Below are 22,638 nucleotides of genomic sequence, written 5' to 3' on the forward strand. Positions count from 1 at the left end.
GTTTATAGCACTAAATGCCTACATAAAAAGGGGGGAATCACAAACTAGTAAATAAATAGAACATTTGAAAACTTTAGAACTAAAAGAAGAAACTCATCCAAGAGAGCTAGACAGCAAGAGATAATTAAATTGAGAGCTGAAATCAACAAAATAGAAACAAAGAACACAATACAAAAATCAATGAGTCAAAGAGCTGGTTCTTTGAGAAAATAAAAAAAAATAGACAAATCTTTATCCAAACTAACCAAAGGCAGAGAGAGAATATCCAAATTAACAAAATCAGAAATGTAAAGAGGGACATAACAATAGACATGGAAGATATCCAGAGAATCATTAGGTCATATTAAAAAAAAATCTGTACTCCACAAAATTGGAAAACTTAAAAGAAATGGACAACTTTCTGGATAAATATCACTTATCAAAATTAAATCAAGACCAGATAAGCAAATTAAACAGACCTGTAACTGCTGAAGAAATAGAAACAGTCATCAAAAGTCTTCCACCAAAAAAAGCCCAGGTCCAGATGGTTTCAGCTCATAATTCTACAAGACTTTCAAAGAACTCAAACCGATACTTCTCAATAGTTAAAATTCCATGCAATAGAAACAGAAGGAACATTGCCAAAATCTTTTTATGAGGCTACAATTACCCTGATACCCGAAGCATCACAATCCCTGACTTCAAACTCTACTACAGAGCTACAGTACTAAAAACAGCCTGGTATTGGCATAAAAACAGACAGTAGAACGAATGGAACCCAATCAAAGATCCAGATATTAATCTACACACCTACAAGCACCTGATTTTTGACAAAGAAGCAAAAAAAAATATAAAACGAAAGAAAGAAAGCAAAGGTATGGGGATTAAAAGTGGAAGTCCTGCCTCTGAAAACCACATGAGACCCATTCAACAAAGAAATATGATTTCTTTGGGAAAGCAATAATAGCCAATTTTAGTAAATATTTTTTTTAATTTTGACTAAGTGTGCATTGGTACAAGTAATAGTATTTACAACTTAAAACTTAGATTTTAGTATCTTGGTGTTTAAAATACTTTTTCTACAGCTGAGTTTTTCCAATACCTTTGTTCACTATATGCCTTTCTTATCAGCAAGCTTATTTTATTAGTTACTTAAATGTATGACTAAAATTTGTGTTAAGAATAGCTACCTTTCCACATGTGACTCAAAGTTGGCTTTTCTGGGAAGTACCAACTAACAGAAAGCAGATTAAAACAAATAAATGTCTTATGAAATCATATAAATGTAAAGAACTTGTCACATTAGGTCTGAGACATACATACCATTTCTTGTTTTATATGTAACTTCAAAGGAATTAATACAGTGTATTTAATGGAAGGCCTTAACAATATTATAAGAACACATCCAGTGTTCAGTGGCCCTGGAAATACTTAATTTGTACTTTGAAAAGTGCATATTTCTCAATGATAATTGTATGCAATAGAAAAAGACGCAAAAGTTCTTTTCATTTTCACAAATTGAGTGGTCCATTTAGTGGCAATTTTACAAGTTAATAAATAGGAAAACATATTAAGATTTGATTTACAGAAGTGTTCAGGATTCGTGGCATGGTTTATTGCAGTTCACTTAGCACATAAGGCATGCATATTGTGTTCAATTTTCTCATACTCCCAGCTGAGTATAAAACTATTCTAAGTAGCATATTAGTAACAATAATAGAGAAAAGGCTAGAGGGGTTTCTGAGATATCTTAAAAATTTATTTCTACATTTATTCTCACAACCACTCAAGGCACACTGTTCTTAATGTGCCACTTAGAGACTTCAAGGATCGTTTAAAATCAAATATAAAACAATAAAACATTATCATTATTGTAGAAGAAAAAGTCCTGTTAAAAATCTCCATTTTGGTATATTTAAACATTCATATGTCAATTTTCTTCCTCAGCTACATCGTTTCCTCCTTTTTATCAAAGGGGAATGCTCCATGAAAGCCAGAAAGAATTCTTAGTTAAGTACTTTATTGTGATTGTATAATTAAAATATATTTAAAATTTTTGATTCAATAGTGTTCAACTTCAAATTGAATCTTTAAAGAGCAGTGGTCTAAGAGCTTTATTCCCATATGAAAAAAAGATTCAGTGACTATTTATCCCAGCTGCCTGGCACCTGTGATTCCCACAGCATCACATAGATTTATAGGAGACCATGATACCATACACCAATGGATGCGGCAGGGGTCATGAGAAAAAAAGATTATGTCTTTTTCTTTCTTTTTTTCTTCCTTCCTTCCTTCCTTCTTCTTCTCCTCCTCCTTCTTTTCTCATTCTCCTCTTCCTCCTCCTCCTCCTCCTCTTCCTCCTCCTCCTCCTCCTCCTTCTTTTTTTTCGGTTTTTTGACACAGTATTTTTCTGTGTAACTTTGGTGTTTGTCCTGGAACTCGCTCTGTAACACAGACAGGCCTCAAACTCACAGAGATCTTCTGTATCTGCCTCCCAAGTGCTGGGATTAAAAGTGTGTGTACCACTGCCTGACTAAGATTATGCATTCTTGACTGTCATAGAATAATATGAGGATTAGGTAGTTTACTTAAATAATCCCTTATATGTGTTCTGAAACCATTAATTCTTGAGGAAAAATTAGAAATAACATAGTTAAAGCTCTTTGAGGGTCAAGATGAATAAGTAATTGAAGCTTTGATCAACATGTAGTATCCTTTTTCTATTGATTCTCATTAGTTTTTGGTTTGAAGTTTATTTTGTAAGATATTAAAATGGCTACACCAGTTTGCTTCTTAGGTCCATTTGCTTACAAAATACATTTCATCTTTTCACCAAGCTATGTGTGTTCTTGATGTTAAATCATATTTTTTGGATGTAGAAGAGAGGGGAATCCTGCTTATGAATAGATTTTTTTGGTTTCTTATTGATTTTTATTGAGCTCTACATTTTTCTATAGATTCTTGTTAGACTGTGTCATTTTATTTTTTTATTTATTCCTCTCTCATATATTACATCCCTACCAATTTTCCCTCCTTCCTATCCTTCCAGTCACTTCCCCAATCTCTCCCCATCCACTCCTCCTGTTCTTCAGAAATGGGTGGGCTTCCCATGGATATCAACCAAATATGGAATATCAAGTTGCAATAAGGCTAAACACCTCCCCACATATTAAGGCTTGAAGAGGTATCCCAGTAGGAGAAAAGGGTTTCAAAAGCAGACAAGAAGATTCAGAGAGAGCCCCTGCTCCCATGGTGGGAGTCCTCCAAGAAGACCAAAAACAGTTTTATTATTGATTTTTATTGAGTTCTACCTTTTTCTCTGTTCCCCTCTCTGCCTCTCCCCTTCCCTTCAACCTTGGTCCCTTCCCAAGGTCCCCATGCTTCTAATACTTGGAGATCTTGTCTTTTTCTACTTTCCATGTAGATTAGATCTCTGTATGTCTCTCTTAGGGTTCTCATTATTGTCTAGGTTCTCTGGGATTGTGATTTTTGGTCTGGTTTTCTTTGCTTTATGCCTAAAAACCACTTATGAGTGAGCACATGTGATAATTGTCTTTCTGTGTCTGGGCTACCTTACTCAAAATGTTTTCTAGCTCCATCCTTTTTACCTGCAAAATTTAAGATGTCATTATTTTTTCTGCTGTATAGTACTCCATTGTGTAAATGTGCCACATTTTTTCTTATCCATTCTTCGGTCAAAGGTTCTGCCTATGACAAACAATGCTGCTATGAACATGGTTGAGCACATGTCCTTGTGACAATTACCAAAAGCTATTAAACCAATGGTTACTACATCAATGAAGCACTAGTTAGCAGTGGGGAAAAAAACAAAGGATGTATGCAGTAACAATTCATTAGAATGACACAGTTATTAGATGAATCTATTACTATAATGGTTCCAGTGGGGGAAAACCAACACACTTTTAGGAACAAGTAGAAAAAAGTACAGTTGTTGACAGGGTTTGGTACTGTACGGAGCCAATATGAAGGAATTTAAGGATGATAGCACTATACTTTTAATTCAGTGGTACATAAATAGCTATATTTATTTGTGTAAATTTATGGGACTAAATATCAAGAGTTACTTTTAAAGAAGTCAAGTATGAATGAAATCACTGAATCACATAAAATCACATATGATTAAAATAATTTGATAGTTTTTTCATTTACAGATAAGTTATGTTTTAAAGTGGGAAGAGATAAAAGAAAGAGATGGCATGGTTATCATCAGTTGTCAACATTATAGAATCTAAAATGATGTAGGAGCAAGACTACTAGCATATATACAAGGAATTATCTGATGAGACTGGGTGAAGTGGGAAGGCAAACCTTCAATATTTTTCGTACCAAAAGCAATCTACAGATTCAATACAATGCCCATCAAAATCCCAGGAAAATTCTTCACAGACCTTGCTTGAAAGAACAGTACTCAACTTCATATGTAAAAGCAAAAAACCAGGATAGCCAAGACAATCCTGTACAATAAAAGAACTTCTGGAGGCATCATAATCCCTGACTTCAAACTCTACTGCAGACCTATAGTATTATTTAGAATTCTATTGCTAAAATATGCCAGGAAGCTTCAAACAATACAACTTGTAATGGCTTTATAAAGCACAGGTTGTTTCTATAGATAAAAAAATGTTCTGGAATACCAATTCAGCTTTTAAATTGAAAAACAAAATTAGATAATACAGAACAATTGCATTTGGGACTGTGACAACTGGGATTTCTAAAACTTTTTCCTACATTAATTGTCATTTTACCTATCAGTATAACTGGTTCCTACCCTATGAGTGTTAAAAATAGTAAAGGAAATATTTTGCAGCCTTAACTTTAATTTTATAACCTATACTTGAAATTGTTTTGGAGGAATGGAGAGTTTTCAATTTGATAAAACTTTTATTGTCAATTAAATTTTATTATCAATTAAAATTAGCATACTTGTTAAGGGATGGAAACAGAAGACTGTTGAGAATGATTTTAGCCTTAGGCATTTTGTGTTTATCGGTGGATCGTTTTTTAACAATATTTTCAATATAAGGCTGTACTGTTAAGGGTAAACTAAGGAATTTTGACATCAGTCACACTCTGCCTGCAGATATTCTCTGGTTATTTGTGTTTCCTGTTGATTTGGAATAAATTTCAGTAGCTTCTCGATCACAAACTGTAGCACTCACATTTTCCTACTAATTTTCTGCCTGGAGAACTTCTAGATGGTATACTTTTCTGCTTGGATTTCCCTTTAAAACATACTGAATTCTTATAGTTGGATATTAGCTTTGTATATAGCTAGGAAATATTTGGATAAAAGAACAATAAGATATTAAGTCATTGTACCTTGAGTATTTAAAAATACTTTAAAGAAACCTTAAGACAAACCCTTTCTCCTTGTAAAACTTGTGATATTTACTCTGAGAATAAGCATTTAACATCGGTTAGTGTGGTATTTTCCCTTTGTCAGCCTTGGTTTGTTTCTGGACAGAGACACTAGGCATGAGGCCGACCATGTCCTTTACATATACTTGGCAGGCAGGGCTGGAGATATAGAGATCATACAGAGGAGGAAAATGTAAGTTTAGAAAGATTAATTTGACACCCGTGGTTAAGAGATAATCTGTTCATTCAGTTCCTCCTGAATAATGAATGTTAATAGTTTCTGAAGGATGAACGCTGGGCTTTTATTAAGATCCTTGACATATTCTTCACTATTTGGACTTTGAAATGCAATGACACAATTGAGCTAAATTTCAGCTTAAATGTCCTCAACACGAATTTGACCTTCATCACAAGTATAAAGACCTCACAGTGCTCTGAAGGTCTACAAACCTGTACCTATGAGGGTAGATTTCAGTTTTAAAAGATTGTGCTCCCAAATGCCAGAGCTGCCAGCAGTTATCTACGGGAAGCTGTTTTGGGACCCTGTTCCTAAAATTATTGCTTCTAGCAGATGGCTTATCCACAGTGAGAGTGATTCAATACTTAAAGTGGTGAAAAAGATGGGACTTAGGGAGGGGGTGGTAAAAGAGAGTCACAGCACCCAGCTTCTTAACAACCTTCCACTCACGTATCGTATCTCAGCAGTAGCAACACTGGTGTGAAGTGCTTCTCCACCTCATCACAGGAATATTTTTCCCTCTCAAGTCTGGCATTCATCACCAATCATTGAGGGCATTGTGAGCCAGGATTGAAATAATTTTCTAAGTTTTTATCAAATGCTACACTTTCCGTTCTCATAAGGGTAGCAATTTATTAATTTCCTGTTGTAATAGATTCCATGACAAATGATTTGGGATAATGGCTTGCTCCCTGCTGATGCTGGGCAGGTTATTGAGACAGAATCCCCCTCATTAAAATGCACCTAGGAAAGTCTCACTGTGGCCAGGACTTCAAAGATGGTTAAGACAAATTAATATAGTTGAACCCAGGAGATACATTATGAATTCCTCTTTATGCTGCCTTTCTTCATTTCAAGGACAATTTACTCCCAAAAGACTGAACAGATCTCTTAAGTTTCTTATTGTCTCTTCCTGAAAGATACCTTAACTCATTGTCTCGCAACTTAAGATTCATTTTTTGATATTTTAATTTCTGAACTCAAAACAATATAACCTCAATTTCAAGAAATTATGTTGAGAATTAGAAATCAGAGGTAATGAGGTAAATTGTATTTTAGAAAAAAAGTGTAACAAGGTAACAGAAATCATGACTTCTGATAATTACATTTGACAAATACTTCTAAAAATACATTATTTACAATGTTTTCCATGCATTAGAAATTCTCATCTGAAGGAATAACTCTGGGTAGAGAGCAAAGCAAGGTTAAGTGTATGGGTTTTTATTCAAAGTCTTGAGCTGCTTTTATTTTTAATATAGTTAGAAGGAGGTCATTCTTCTTTTGGAAGAAAAAAGCACAGTTCATAATAAAATAAATGAAAATAAAACACATATTTCCTAACTTCAGAGCTTATCATTGAGAGGAGTTCATGTCCCCAGATTAAATACAACATAGATATTAGAAAGAAGAAAGAGTAATTTAGGAATTGGTTTATGAAAAGCATACTTGAAATAATTAAAGTGGCAGTGTCCTCTAGGAGTTTTGGTGGAGTGGGGATCACACTACCTTGACTGTCATCTAGTAGTTTTGGTGGCTTCGGAATCACACTGTTGTAGTAATATGAGCAGCGGGGCTGCGTCCCGGCACGGCTAGCTTTACCCAAAATAATTACACGGAGAACTGTATTCTTTTAAACACTGCTGGGCCCATTTCTTTGTAGCCTCTTCTAGGCTAATTCTCACATATTAATTTAGCCCATTTCTAATCATCTGTGTTGCACCCCAAGGTGCACTTACCGGGAAGATTCTAGCCTACATCCATCCTGGGTCGGAGCTGAATCGCGTCTGCCCGGGAGAGTGGAGCATGGCGTCTCTGTCTGAGGCGTCTTACCTCACTTCCTCTTCCTCCCAGCATTCTGTTCTGTTTACTCCACCCACCTATGTTCTAAGCTATGAGCCCAAGCAGTTTGTTTATTACTTAACCAATGAAATCAACAGATTGATATATGACACTCCCACATCACACTGTCTTACTCTTTTTATCAGTAGTCAATTCAAATCACTGAATTCTACTCGACTGTAATCCACCATCTTTCAGGACTGATTTAATTGTACTTACTGGAAATCTAATTTTGAAACATTTTCATTAAGCAAACTGAAGGTCAAAGTTATAAGACTATGAATACCTTGAAAACTAAACCTTTTACTCTACTTTTGATATAAGGTAGACTATAGATCTGTTAATTAAATTCTCTCAGGAAGTGTTTCATAACAACTGGAAACTTGCTGTTCAGGAAAAAATTGACAGTGAAAGCTTGAATAGCTGAGGGACCAATCTACATCCTTGACAGTGTTGGCTTTTGAAACTTTCCACAAGGATGTTTATGTATCTGTGATTTCTACTGTCACACCTGTTTAGAATGCATATAAACAATGTGATTGATGGTGAACACTTTTCTTCTGGGAGTCAGTAGTTTTTATGAGTGTCTGATAACCTAGCAGAGGATACATGGAACATTAGCCCACAGCAAACAAGTAACTGCTAAAATAACAACAACAACAAAAACTACTTGGTTTCTTAGTTTCAAATAGGTAAATCTAAGCAGAAAAACTGTCCACTGCTGGTAAAATGAACAGTAAATACAAAACGGTTTTCTGTTGTTGTTTGTTTTTAATTTATTTATATTTTTCCTTGCTGATTTATAGGAAAAACTTTACTTATTTGTTGGTATAATGACTACAAGGAATAAGGAATCCTTTTAGACAATTACTGAACCTATATATGGGTGATGAGGGTTCTCAAATGTATGCCCTCAATTATATTAGATAAAACATCAAGCAGTTGGAGAATATGTTGAATTTTACAAGACAGACAAATGACCTGTTGTTTTATTGTGAGGACCTGGTAGTTTTTCTAAACTTGCCAAAAGGAGAGGCAGGCAGAAATAAAAAGACTGTTGGTCATAGAGTTCAAAAAGAGACATGTGTGTTCTTCTATCATGGATTTTTCAACATGGCAGCCATATTTAGAAATGGCTTGTGATTATAGTGCCAAGCTGTAGAAGTCTACATTGTTAGCTGAAAACAAGTTTTTACTATTGATTTGGTGCATAACCTGGAGCTTGAATCTTTTGTAAGTAATAAACATGTATGCTATTTTAAGAACAGTGTTATACAAGTCTGGGATTTTAAGCACCATCATCAAGAAATCATTTAGCATGACTTGGTTTCCATTTGACAGCATTATTTGGGGGTCTTTAGGGGATGGGACTTGGAGAAATGACATCATGTCTGGTCCTACTTGCTCTTCTTTCTCTGCTCCCTAAGTTGAGATGCAATTAGTTAAATCACTTTCTATTCCAGCTGTCTGTTACCATGTCTTGCCAACTGTGATGGACTATATCCCTCTAGAACTGAAAGCAAAATAAAATATCCTTCTCTCCTTTTGGTCTGGGTATTTTATTACAGCAGGAAAAGAATATACTAATACTATGCATTTCTTAATTATGTTATAAAAATATAATAGATATTTTTAAAGAACAAATAAAATAAGAATAATTTATAGTATTATTGTTTACATTTCAGTTCTTCCTTGGACTCTTGTCAGGAATACAAACTCAAATTTGCAAAACCTGTTCTTGGTTTCTCAACCTCATTCTCTCCTGGAAAGAATTAAGTATCTTTTGCAGAAATATTTGATTCTGGTACTGGAGGGAAAATACAAGGTGATTTAGCATTATATTATGGTATCATAAAGTAAGGGCATACTGAAGAATGTTATTGACCTACGATAATGATAAAGGAGTTGGTTTGAGAAGATTCTTACTAAGTCTAGGAAACATTGAATCATAAAATAAACATTTGTCTCAAATTTAAATCTTTTAATCAAAATAAGCTACTAAAAGTTCAGACGTCTGCAAATTATTAATCTAAACATCGTCTTAAGAGAAAAATATCATATTTTTACCTAAAATAACATTTGCACATTGGTTATTAACTCTATGATTCATATTAATTTTTTGCTGGAGGAACTTGACAGCATCTTAATTTAGTAGTAAAATTTAATACTAGCAATGGGACATAACAGCATCAGATATTCTCTGATGTGATGTGACAAGAAAAATATAACTTAATATCTGTGTTTCTCCTGCTTAAAAAGAAAGTAATCTCTTCATGAAGAAAAGTCTAAAGAATCCTGAAATTAGAACTTTCTACAAAGGTGCAAGCCTGTACTCAATAAGACATGCAAATTATTTCTGTGATTTAAATGTGCCCTCCAAAATTTCATGGTTTAAAATTTGAGCCCCAGTACTTGGGAAGCAGAGACAGGTAGATCTCCAAGTTTGAGACCAGCAGTTGGGAGACAAAGGCAGGTGGATCTCTGAGTTCAAGGCCAGTACTTGGGAAGCAGAGATAGACAGATCTCTGAGTTCAAAGCCAACACTTGGGAGGTAGAGACAGCTGGGTCTCCAAGTTTGAGGAAGTAGTTTAAGGTGGACAGAAAGGTAGAAAAATATTGACCAAGGAGAGGATCCAGGTGTGAGGAAACTGGAGGGATATAACAGGTCAAGAAGGTCCTCTTTGGTACCCAGGTAAGACAGGCCTGAGTCTTGTTACATAATAATTTAACAAGAGAAGAGCTTGTGTGTGTGAACAAGAGGAGAGTGAGCTCAGTGATAGATCTTCTCTCAAGCAAGCACCTGGCTGAGGTATTTGTGTTTGAGCTCTCCAAAGGAAATATATTTAAATGTTTTTAACATGTTAGACTTCCTTTATCAGTAGTGCAAACAATTAAACACACAAATATAATTTTCCTGTTGAGGCTTTTTCAATATAAGCTTCTGAAATTAAAAGGTCAAATCCTATTAATCACATTTTTGGAGAGGAAATGGTCTACTCTCAAAAATATAACACACTGATTATGTACATAGCTAGTTAAGTAAATGGTATGCACAGCAGATTGAAGGAATTACTATAGTCGGCATCCATGAGCTCTGCCCATCAAAGTGTCCTCCTCACTGTGGTCACCATTCTCATGAATTCTCTTTGCTCAGATCAGGGTGATCTTTGGCTCTCCCTTTTTTAGATATGAATATTTCCTCACGGGATTTTGTGTGTTTCTAAATGGTCAAAGTGAAAGAAAATTGTTCTTATATCTGCCTTCTATTTGAGGAATGCAAAATTCAATAAGCATGCTATATTTTTCAAACAATAGCAATTCTAAGCTCTATCATTTACAGTCCTACTCATCATCAGTTCTTTACTGGCTGAGCCATCTCCCCAGTGCCAATATTTTGATTTTTTAAAACTGTTCTATAGATATGCAGTACACATGGCATAACATTTACCGTTTCAAAGTGTAATATTCGCTACTTTTTGTATTTTCATTGATGTGTGTAGTCATGATAATACCTTCTTTAGAGACCGGATCACTCCCAAAGAAACCATACACCTAGTAACATTTCTTTCTATGTTCTCTTAACCACAAGTTTGGAGAAACCACAAATTTTACTAGACTTTTATTCTCTTTTGGATTCCTATACTCTGGTCATCTTCTATAAATAGAATTATGCAAAATATAGTCTTTTTGACACTTTTCACTTAGTATAATGCTTTTAAGGTTTATTCTTCAGCATCTACTTATGCTTCATTTCTTTTCATTGCAGGATAATATACCATTATATGCATAAGTCACATTTTATTATCCATCCATGAGTTGGCAGCCAGTGCATTCTTTCTACCTGTGCTGGGAACAGGCAAAAAGCACCTTGCCCTAAGTGCTTCCATTTTGACTTCAGACTCCATTTTACCTATAGGGTGAAACAAAGTTCAGATTCTCAAGCTTTACGGGAGCTGGGAACCTTCCAATAACTGATCCACCTATCCCTAAACTATAGAAATATTCATTATACATCTTTAGTTCTCTAGAAACATTATGGCTGTGCCTAACAACAGAAAGAACAGATAAATCTGATTGTTTGGACTGAAAAGTTTGCTTTATTTGTATGTTAGTTCACATTGACAGAACATTTAAGGAAGCTCCTACTCTACATCTTGATTGGTGAATATTGTAACTGTCACGTGGCAACAAATGTTTGCGATCTTGTGCTTACATATTTACTTCAGCTGACATTCGGGCTTGCAGTTCAGTTCTGGAGTCTGTTCTACAGCTCTGATTTATCAGGCCCCTCCCCTTTCTTTTTTGCTGCCCTACTTTAAATTTTGCCTTACAGCAGCCTCTTGTATTTGCTTGGGTTGATTCGGAACCTAGGACCACAACACATTTTGTTACCATGAACAATCTTCTTAACATTGTGTTAATGTTTTTGTGGTTTTATTTTCTAGAGCACCTATGCTAGGTCCTAGAGTAGTTCTATATTCAACTTGAGAAAAGCTTAAATCACTTTCCAAACTCTCTCCTCATTTTACAACACTACCAGGTGGATTCTGATTCTTCCCAGTCCCAAATTGTGTTATAAGCTTTTCGTTTTATATGTACTAGTGGATTTCAAGAAAACTAGGGGTTTTGATTTATATTTTCCAGTAAATAATGATATTAAACTCTTTTCTAGTTTGAATGCATTTGTATATTTTCAATACAGGGATGGCTATTCAAATTCTTTTTCATTTGCAGGTTCTATTGTGTTTTTATTTACTGAGTCATAAAAATTATTTATCCATTCTGAAGGTGCCTGTCTTGCAGATGTGCTTTTCAGATGTGTACCGGAGCTATGCAAGTATCATTGTCCTACCTTAAGGATTCCAGTAGTGATGGTTAGTCCTATTTGTCAACCTGACGGGATCTGGAATCAAGTAAATTATAAACATCTGTACACATCTGTGAGGGACTTCTCTTAATCTGATTAATTGAAGTATGAAGACCCACCTTCAATATGAATAGTGTTATACAACATCCTCCCGGGAAAAGGGAGATGGGAGACAGAAGCTTTGCCAGTTTTCAGTCTCACTGGAAAGTTTGTTTCCCTGTTCCTGTTGCATTCTCAGCTATTGTCAGAGCCCAGCTTCCCTGGGCTTCCATTGTGGCCTGAGCATCAGCAGCTTTTCAGAAGTCCTTGAGGCTTTCAGAGTTACCTCTGGTAATGCTGAGACACCCACCCAGCCTTTTTAACTGAGAAACTACAAGGTTCTCAGAACTCTCCAGTGTGAGACAGTTTTTGTTAGGCTATATCGGTTCTGTTCCTCCTCTAGAGAAACATGACAATACAACTGTTAAGACATAAAAGTACTTTGGTCAATAAAGTAGTACTTAGTACTACTTAGTACTCTTTCTTTCTTTACCTTTTTATACACTTATTTATCAATACCTCTGTGTATTTATGTGTATGTGTGTGCAAATCCATGCTCACTTGATTTACCTTATGGACATCTAGTCTCCAAGCAACTCAAATAGATATTTAATTATAATCAAATTATAACAATTATGTATAGGCATACATACACCCAATAATAAAGACATAATTATCAAACATTTAACAAATATTCATTTTTTTTCTTTTTTGCTTCTCTAATTTCCTCAAATCTTGTTTTTATTGCTGTTTTGGGACTTAGTCTCACTGTGGAGACTAGGATGACCTTGAACACTTCATCATTTTCCCAACCTCATTGTCACTAAGGCTAAGAAAATAGGCATGCACCATCATGCCGGAGACATTTTAACAACTCTTGCTGGTATTCTCCCCAAATGTTTTTGTTTGTTTTCCTGTGACAAGGAAAATCTAAAAGAAAATGTTTTCAGGAAGTATATTTTAAGAATATACCAGTCAAACATCTCAAGGAAGGCTTCTGTTGTGGAGAATCCTTGTCCTTAAGTTAGCTGACAATAATAAATGCCAAGTGGTAATACATGAAAGTCAGATTTTAGTTTCACTCTGGAAAACTTCCCAGATTTTAAAGATTTTAGCATTCCCTTAGTGAAACTCTATTGATTTAAGTCAATTGAACTGAATCAAGGATTCTGTGAACTCTTAGGACCATATACTACATTGAAGTTTTGAGTAGTTAAAGGTCATAAGGGACTACTTACTGTTAATCTCTTTATTTACATGAATATCAATAAAGGGGCTGCCCAGTGTGTGTGTGTCTGTTTGTGTGTATGTGTGTAGTTCTTACCCAGATGTTCTTTATGCTTTTATTTCCAGTGCTCACAAAGTGAAATATAAATTTAATTTTTATATTTTAGAGTCTAAATCTAAAGTTCATATAAGTGCATGCATTTCCAGAGTTTTTCTTTCATTATTCAATGTGTGAAATAAGAGAGTATAAAATTACACAGATGTGTACTCTCTGAAATGTTATCAGCACTCTTAGAAAGGTGTCTAGAAGTTTTCCCTCACACTGTATTTGCCAAGTGTGATTTGCTTTGGCACAGATTCCAGTGAGAATTATGAACTGTAGTATCGTAGGCAGTTGTACCCCATCCCATTTCCCCTAAGTTTTGTTCAATCACAAACATATTAGGCAGGGATCCTAGAGAATGAATAATCAGGCTCATATTGGCAGTAACAAAAAGAATTTAAAAAGTTATATTGACTTATGTGCAGTTGTTGGGATCTCAGAGACTCCTAAAGAGCAGGGATTTGGGTTTCAACCTGATCAGCAAGAAAGAACTCCCAAATTTATTATTACTAAATACTTAAAGACCGGGCTTCTTACCATGGTGATTCTACTTCTTGGAACAAATTTTCTGTATTAGTTACTGCAGAATATTCCTTTACACAGTTTAAATATATATCACTATGATTGGTTTAATAAATGCATTGACTGGCCAATAGCTGAACAGGAGAAGGTTAGGCAGAAGAGCCAAACGGAGAATACTGGAAGAAGGGCAGAGTCGGGAGTCTCCAGGTAGAAACAAGATGGGCATGGAGTACCAAGAAAAGGAACCAAGTCATGTAGCTAAGCCCAGATAAGAAGTATTAGTTATTTTAACTGTAAGAGTTAACTAGTAACAAGCCTGAAATATTTGCTGGGCACTTAATAATTATTATAAGCCTTGGTGTGTTTATTTGGGAGTTACTGGTAGGACAGGAAAACTATACCTACAAGTTGCTGAGACAAAATACTAACAAAGAACAGTGTAAAGGACCATGGGTTTATTATCTTGGTTCCTAGTTTTAGGTACAGACATCATTGCAGAAAGCATGGAAGTGGGAATGTGAGCCCTCTGGTCACATTATATGTGTGGTCAGGAAGTGCCCAGCAATGAAGGCTTCTGCTCCGCTTATGTTCTCCTCTGTATTCAGTCTTGGTATGTTTCCCTTCTTTGGTTAGGCCTCTCTGGTGTACTGTTGGAGGCATTCCAAGAGTTGTATCCCCTAGAGCATTCTACACCCTATCAAGTTATCAAGACTGGTCATCCCAGGATGAACGACCAATCCCACATCAAAAAATCAATGGTGGAACAAATTTTGGTGGGAGGATTATCTTCACATATCAGTTATGAGGTATTCCAAAGGTTCATGAATGATGAAAGCCTGATTTCTAAATTTAATGAATCATCTAATAAATCATAAAACCTCTTCATAATCTGAAATATTGAATGTGTCTATTTGTAGCCTGGGGCAGCACTTTGTTTGTGCATCATGGTCATGCAGTTAGAATCTTCTTAAAATATTCTTTAATATATCAAATAATTAAAATAAAATTTAAAATAAATATTTAAACTCTATTGCTTAGCTTTTCCTATATTTCATCTGTTTCCATGTGTGGACTCATATAAATTCATCTACAGGTACACACCCTCTGAAGTGGGACCGCCAAAGTGTGAAATCTTTATTTTCTTGTCAATTCTCTCACATTTAATTTTTCAAATCAGTCTTTAAAATAAAATAAGTCCCCAAATAACCTGATAGTTTGACAAAGATCAAGTCCTGGGCAGTAGGTAGGTGAGTTTGTAATGATTTTTAATCAGTTTTATCACTAACCAATCTAATTATAAGAAAACAATATGTGGCCAAGAGGTAATGGATGGGTATCAGTGAGCATGCAACAGAAAGCAATTAACTTGTCAACTGGTATAATTTATTGTTTTATTGGGCTTTAAGAAACCATTTTAGGATCTATTGTGATAAATAAGTTATTGACTCTGGCCTCTTTAAAATTTAGCTCAAACGTTTTATTTTATTTGTGCTGGCATTTCTCTTGCCTGTAAGGCATGTATAATCTGAAATAATACTGACAGTTGCACCTAGAGGATACAGAAATAACAGAATAAAACCGAGTTAATAGCAAGAGTACCGTGCACTTTATATCACACTAACCCACACTCTCCCACCCGGCACATGCATTTTAACCTCTGATACAACTTTCTTTCCATCTTCCGCTCTTACTCCTGAGAAAAAGAGCATTGTGTCATGACAATAATAGATTTCTTTTTGTGTTTTAAGGGAAGAAATCCTAATCATTGTCAATTGAATTTAGATTTTTTCCATATTCTGAAAGAATATATTTTATAAATGATAGAATCTCTGTCATCTTCAAATCCTTGCAGATCATACTGGTAAGTCCTGTTTTCTTATGAATATGAATATTATATGTATTGGTTATTGTCAAGGAGATCAGATGGAATTACCTAGGAGGCATCTTTAGGCACAACTGTGAGGGGTTATTTGATCTCTGTGCAAGCCTGTGAGGGAATATTGGAACTAGATGGAAATAAGAGCCACGGGTCCCTGAGCATAGTCCTGGACGATAACAAATAAGAAGCTAACTGAGCACAAGCATCTGTTGCTCTTCTTCCTGATCATGTGTCATTTGGTCAATTTACCTAAGAAAATGCAGTATTGGATTATTAGCTGTTAGCACAATATAACCAATGAAAGGACTGTATCTGACCCTCTATTTTGTTACTGTACCAAGTATCTTAGATAAGCAAGGTAGAAGGAAGTATGTATTTTGGCTTGTGGTTTCAGATGTTTCAGGCTGTGACTGTCTAGTCCATTTTTAGGCCTATTATTGGGCAGAGCACTTCAGTCAAAGGGCATGGTGGAGGAGAGTTTCTTGTTTTAATTATTTTTACTGAGCTATATATTTCTATCCACTCTGCTCTCTTCCACCCCTCTCCCCTTCAACCCTCTTCCATAGGATTAACTCAAAAAAAAAAAAATCAGTAGCCCTTCTTTACACAGATGATAAATGGGCTGAGATAGAAATCAGAGAAACATCACCCTTCACAATAGCCACAAATAGCATAAAACATCTTGGAGTAACTCTAACCAAACAAGTGGAAGACTTGTATGACAAGAACTTTAAATCTTTGGAGGAGCATTTCTTACATCGTGATTTCTTGGAAGATGGCAGAGTAACATAAGAATAGATAGCAGACAAGATAAGCACTTGTAGGCCATGCTTCTGAGAACTACTTCATTAAACCAGAACTGACTCCTATTTTCTTTGAACTTCCAATAGTATCATCACATTATCAGTATATCAATGAAGCAAAGCCCTAATTATACCTAATTATACCAATGCGCTCACAGTTCAGCTGGGTGGATTCATCAGCTGCTTACTATGCTTTCAATAGGCTCTCAGGTTGGGGAGCTATATCTATGATGATTAGATGGTCTCGTTGAGGGAGGCCCACAAATCTATTGAAGCCAATTTTGTTGTGGCATATAATGATATATATATATATATATATATATATATATATATATATATATATATAGAGACACCAATAGTATTCTCTTTACTTGACAGTTTAATGTGGTCATTTGACAGATTGGTGTGGCTGCTTGGCCTCCATAAGTATCCAGGTTTTCTAACCATTGGCAGTGGAAAGACTATAACCAAAAGAAATTTGGGGAGAAAAGAGTTAATTTAATTTATTGGGGTAATTAATGGGAGAAGTCAAGGCAAGAACTTTAAAATGCGCAGGAGCTTGGAGGCAAGAACTCATGCAGAGGCCTTGGAGAAGTCCTGCTTACTGGTGTGCTCCTTATGGGTTTCTCAGTCTGTTTTCTTATCAACTCAGGATTACCAGCTCAGAGGCTGTACTACCCATAGTGCAATGGGCCCTTTCACATCATTAATCAAAAGAATACCTCACAGATTTGTCTACGGCCTAACTTGATAGAGGCGTTTTCTGTATTCAGGTCCCCCTTTTCAGAAAGCTCTAGTTATTGCCAAATTGATAGCTGACAAATGAAAAAAAAAAAGAAAAAGAAGAGAGAGAGCAAGCGATGAAAGAAAAACTAGTAAGTGTCATAACATCACACTGGAGATATAGTCAGTCTGATACAAACAGGACTCTTCTCTTTGTGAAGATCACAGATTAACTGGAGAGACAAATTTTACGAACTTAATTGCACAGAATGTTTGAGGCATTTCCAAAACAGCATTTTAAAAGAAATTGCTCACTCAGTGTATAAAGATATTTCCAGGAAATATCTTGGGAAGGGCAAATAATGTAATCAGAACAGTCTATGTGCAAATAGGTAGCAGTACCTAACAAGGTGACCATGAAAAATGAGTTGGGTTGTAGAGCCTGTGTAAATAGAATGTTGAAAATAGCTCTCAGAAATTGACTTTTTTAAGTGATACATGGTCATAGCAAACACTTCATGATCTGTCTTAATCAAATAACGTAGTTATGATCTCTATACTATGAGCCTTTATGCGTAGATCTGGCCTTTAATCCCAGCACTTGGGAGGCAGAGGCAGGCGGATCTCTGTGAGTTCGAGACCATCCTGGTCTACAAGTGCTAGTTCCAGGACAGGCTCCAAAACCACAAAGAAACCCTGTCTCAAAAAAACAAAAAACAAAAAAAAAAAAACAAGCTATTTCTACCATGAATGTTGGGGTACAGAGGCAAGTGTACTTAAGAGACTAGGTAGGAGACCATTTCAGTAGCAGGTAGGCAGTGTAAAAATGAGTGGTAGCAGAACACGGTGCACGGATGGTTCCTGCAGGCATAAGCAAAGAGGAATCAAATGTCTTCATTTATCGAACACGAGCCAAGCTTTTTTCTCCTCTTTTCTGCGAGTCTCCTATTAGATACAAATCTTGGTAGTGACATTTCATCTAAAATCTACAAGATAAAGTCACTTCTGTGCTTCTTAATTTTCTCAGTCAATCATCACCCCAGTTCTAAACAATGAAGAGACAGACTGAGTGAAGAGCCAGGATTGTCCTTAATGGAGAAATAGAAGCGTGAGTCCTTTATATTCTTGTCACACAAGGTAACCCCTGGATTTCTCATTTCTTGAGCAAATGAATATATTGTATACCTCTTGACTCCAAAGTTATACCGGTCTCATTTGAATTCTGAGCTGCTGACACTAGATGTTTGACTTTGGGCGAGTCAGGCAATTTTCTGTCCTCGGTGGAGTTATTAATAGCTACCACAGGGGGATGATGAAAGGATTATGTGGATAACAGTAAAAAGGTTTTGGTGTGAATGACACATGCTAAGCTTGCAACAAAAGCTTGCTCCCTTTGAATAAGATCCTGGTTTTTATAATAAAAATTTTTGTGATTGATTTTAGTAGATGTACATTTGTTTAGTATATGAACCAAGTTAAGAGTTTGTTCAGAGGTCAGATACTTACACGTTTGGCCTTTACTTGTGTGATGGTGATAGTATAAATAATTTAAAAAGGTTAATACTGAAATAGCAGACAAATTTACAACAGATTTTTGGTTGATTGCTAATCATCATTCATATATGATATGGGATTATTTTAAAGAAGCATTTTCTCTTGTCTTATTACAATCCTTTATGCTGACAATTCCTATGAATATGATTTCTATCAATATCATACATTACTATTATTTAATCTCTTCACATTCCAAACTAAAACCTGCTTCATGTGTCGACTGACTTTCACTTGCCTTTGCATCCTTTCACCTGCGAAAGTGAGTCCTATTAATGTGACATCGCCATGGAGATTATTCAAAACAATTTTAGTTGGTGTTTACCTTTGCTTCAAGGAAGACAGCTAACTAATTTTAGTGTCTGCGTGACCTGAACTAGCATAATTTCCAGATGCTTTGTATTCATTACTTTATATACAAAAGCAAAACAACAGTGACATGCTGAGTCTAAAAAAAGAAGAAACCTTAAGCCTTTGAAAGTCATTTTACTGTGTTAAAAGTTACTTCCCCTCAATAAACTGGTTACTAGGGTAACTAATTCATTATATAACAGAGGTAACTTTATAAATCAAGATATATGTAACTCTTAAGGAACTATAGTTTATGCCAAGGTAACTCTAGATATCATTGGGTCAAATAGATTAATCAAATCAATTTACTAAAAGAATTAATGTAATGTGAAATTAGTAAAATATGTAATGAGATAAGGGATAGGAACTGAAAAATAGGGCAAACTTTATATTCTGATTATAATTGAGGAGGTGTAATATCATTTGAAAATAGGCTGCTAAGTTAAAAAACATATTTTAAAATATGTTTTAGAAATATATTTATAGAAAAATTCCTTTAAGGAAACAAAGAAATATACTATGCCAACAATGAACAGATAAGATGATAGCTTTATATAATCCTAAAGCTAAAATTTATCAGTTGTTTTTTCAGAATTAAAATCAAAACATTTAGTTGAGGTTGGAGAGTGGCAAGAGATGATCAAAGAGACAGACTATCATTGCTATTATGTCAAAGATTCATCAGTCTATATAAGTTATAAAAATCACTACTTACCACATTTCACCTAACTCGAGTAATGTTGGTGAGATCGCTTTACTCGTTCCTCATTGGCTACATCATTCCATAGTTGTCTTTAGGATGAGAACTTTGCTCTTCTGTTTTATACAATGCTTACTCTCTATTGTTTTAGATACTGTACTATATTATATATTGAAAGTGATTCCTGAAAATAGATTTTCATTCAGTATAAAATATATTTTAAGTCTCTCAAGGTATCATGCTCATGTTATTTACATGAATGCCATCTGATTGCCAACATTTGGTGAAACTGCAGATATATTTTACATTAATTTCTAGTTTGATTCTACTACAATCTGTAAAAAAGATTTTCATGATTTTTCACGCTTTTAAAAATCAAGGTGATTTTTTTTTGTCCTCAAACACAGTTTATCCTCTAGACAGTTCCATGTGAACTTTAGAAGATTCAGCTGATTTTGAAGAAAGGATCTGCAGTGTCAATCAGATGGAGGATGATAGTACTGGTCAAGTTTACCCAGTCCTTATTGACTTTCTGCCCGCTTCATATAGTAGTCACACATGATGAGAACATTTTAATCATCAGCTATGTTTATGAACTTGCTTATTCCTCCCTGTGGCCGGTCTTTCTTTTGACAAACAGCTCCTGAATAATGACATGGAAACTTCTTATTAAGTTTGAAAACTTGGTCTTAACTTAGGCTTGTTCCCAACTTGTTCATACAACATAAATTAACTTCTTTATATTAATCTACATTGTCCCATGTGTCTCATTACCTCTCCTCAGTGCCATACATCCTACTTTCTTTGTTTCTGGCTTAAGAATCCCTGTCTCTCAGATTCTTCTCCCAACTTCCTCTCTTTCCCCAAAGGTCTAGCCTACACTCTCCTGTCTAGTTCTTGGTCATGGCGCACTTAATTAAGCTAATCGGAAGGTGCCTTATGCAGGGGAGGAAGTACAGGCACATCTTCACATAGTGTGATCAAATATCCTGCAACACTTGCTTCAGTTCTATGAATATTTGCTCTTGCATTTTGATGTCTTGTAGGGAGACACAATATCCTGCAATATTGCTGTGCTTCCTTGAAACGATTCCCTTAGTGTTATGTTGTGTCCCTTTTTATGACTTCATTTTACTTATTCTGCAGTCTGTTTTGTATGAGATTAATATTTCTCTTTCGGGATTCTTTGGAATATCTAGTCTGCTCCTGGTTTTACATTGTTCTTGCCAGAATCTCTGTATTTAAAATGGTCTTCTTCCCCCACCCCAGGGAGGGTGAAAGGGGAGGAAAGGGGGAGAAGGGGAGGAAGGAGGAGAACAAGAGGGAATGGTATGCTCAGGAAGGTGGAAGGACAGTGACAGAGAGAAAGGAAAAAGATATCTTGATTGAGGAAGCCAATAAAGGGCTAGTGAGAAAGATAGCACTAGGGAAATTCCCAGGAATCCTCAAGAATGACTCCAAGCTAAAACTCTAAGCAACAGTGGAGAGGACACCTATACTGGTTTTTCCCGTAATTATATTGATGACTACCTTAATTGTCATCACAGAACCTTCAACCAGCAACTGATGGAAGCAGATACAGAGATATACAATGAAGCACTGGGCCGAGCTACCTGAGACCTGCCTAAGAGAGGGAGAAACAATAATATGAACAAAGGGGTCAAGACTATGATGATGATACCCACAGAAACAGCTGATCTGAGCTATGAGAGCTCATTGACTCTGGACAGGCAGGGGGTGAACCTACATAGGACCAAATTAGGCCCACTGAACGTATGTGACAGTTGTGAATCTTGGGCTGTCTGTGGAGCCACTGATATCGAGGAGCAGATTCTTTCTGGAGGGATACTGCATTCAGCCTAGATATTGGGAGGAGGGCTTTGGTCTTACCTCGAAGTGAAGTGTCAGACTTTGTTGACTCCCCATGGGAAGCCATACCCTTTCTGACGAGTGGATGGGGAGGTGGGAAGCATGAGGAGGGGAGGGAATGGAAATGGAGATAGTAATGTAAAATGAGAAAAGGTTGCATTAAAAATCTTAATAAAAAACAATAAATAAAAATAAATGGTCTTATTTTAGATGGCAATGATTGGCTTTTCTTTTGTCTATTGAGACTATATTGTAGTTGATATGTTTGTAATACTCTCATTTAAAGTCATGACAGATAAAATATAATTATTCTCTATCATGTTCTATATTTTTTATTTATTGTGAGGGGATTATTTTGCTAGCGTCTCTCATTTTGAGGGTTTTTTAGCAATTAATTGTTTTTATTAGTAATATATTTTATAAGTACTAATTGCTTGCTTTGGAGATTATAAGTTGGAGTTTAGGTACAGATAATTGATAACTAATACCTTGCTTTTAGTTATTTTTCATTCAGCCACAAATAATAATCTCTCAACATTTGTTTTAAATAAAGGTGATTTGAAGATTCA

This window comes from Microtus oregoni, unplaced genomic scaffold (assembly GCF_018167655.1).
Source record: "Microtus oregoni isolate MIOR12 unplaced genomic scaffold, Mior012 000009F_ref0000495, whole genome shotgun sequence".
NCBI lineage: Eukaryota > Metazoa > Chordata > Mammalia > Rodentia > Cricetidae > Microtus > Microtus oregoni.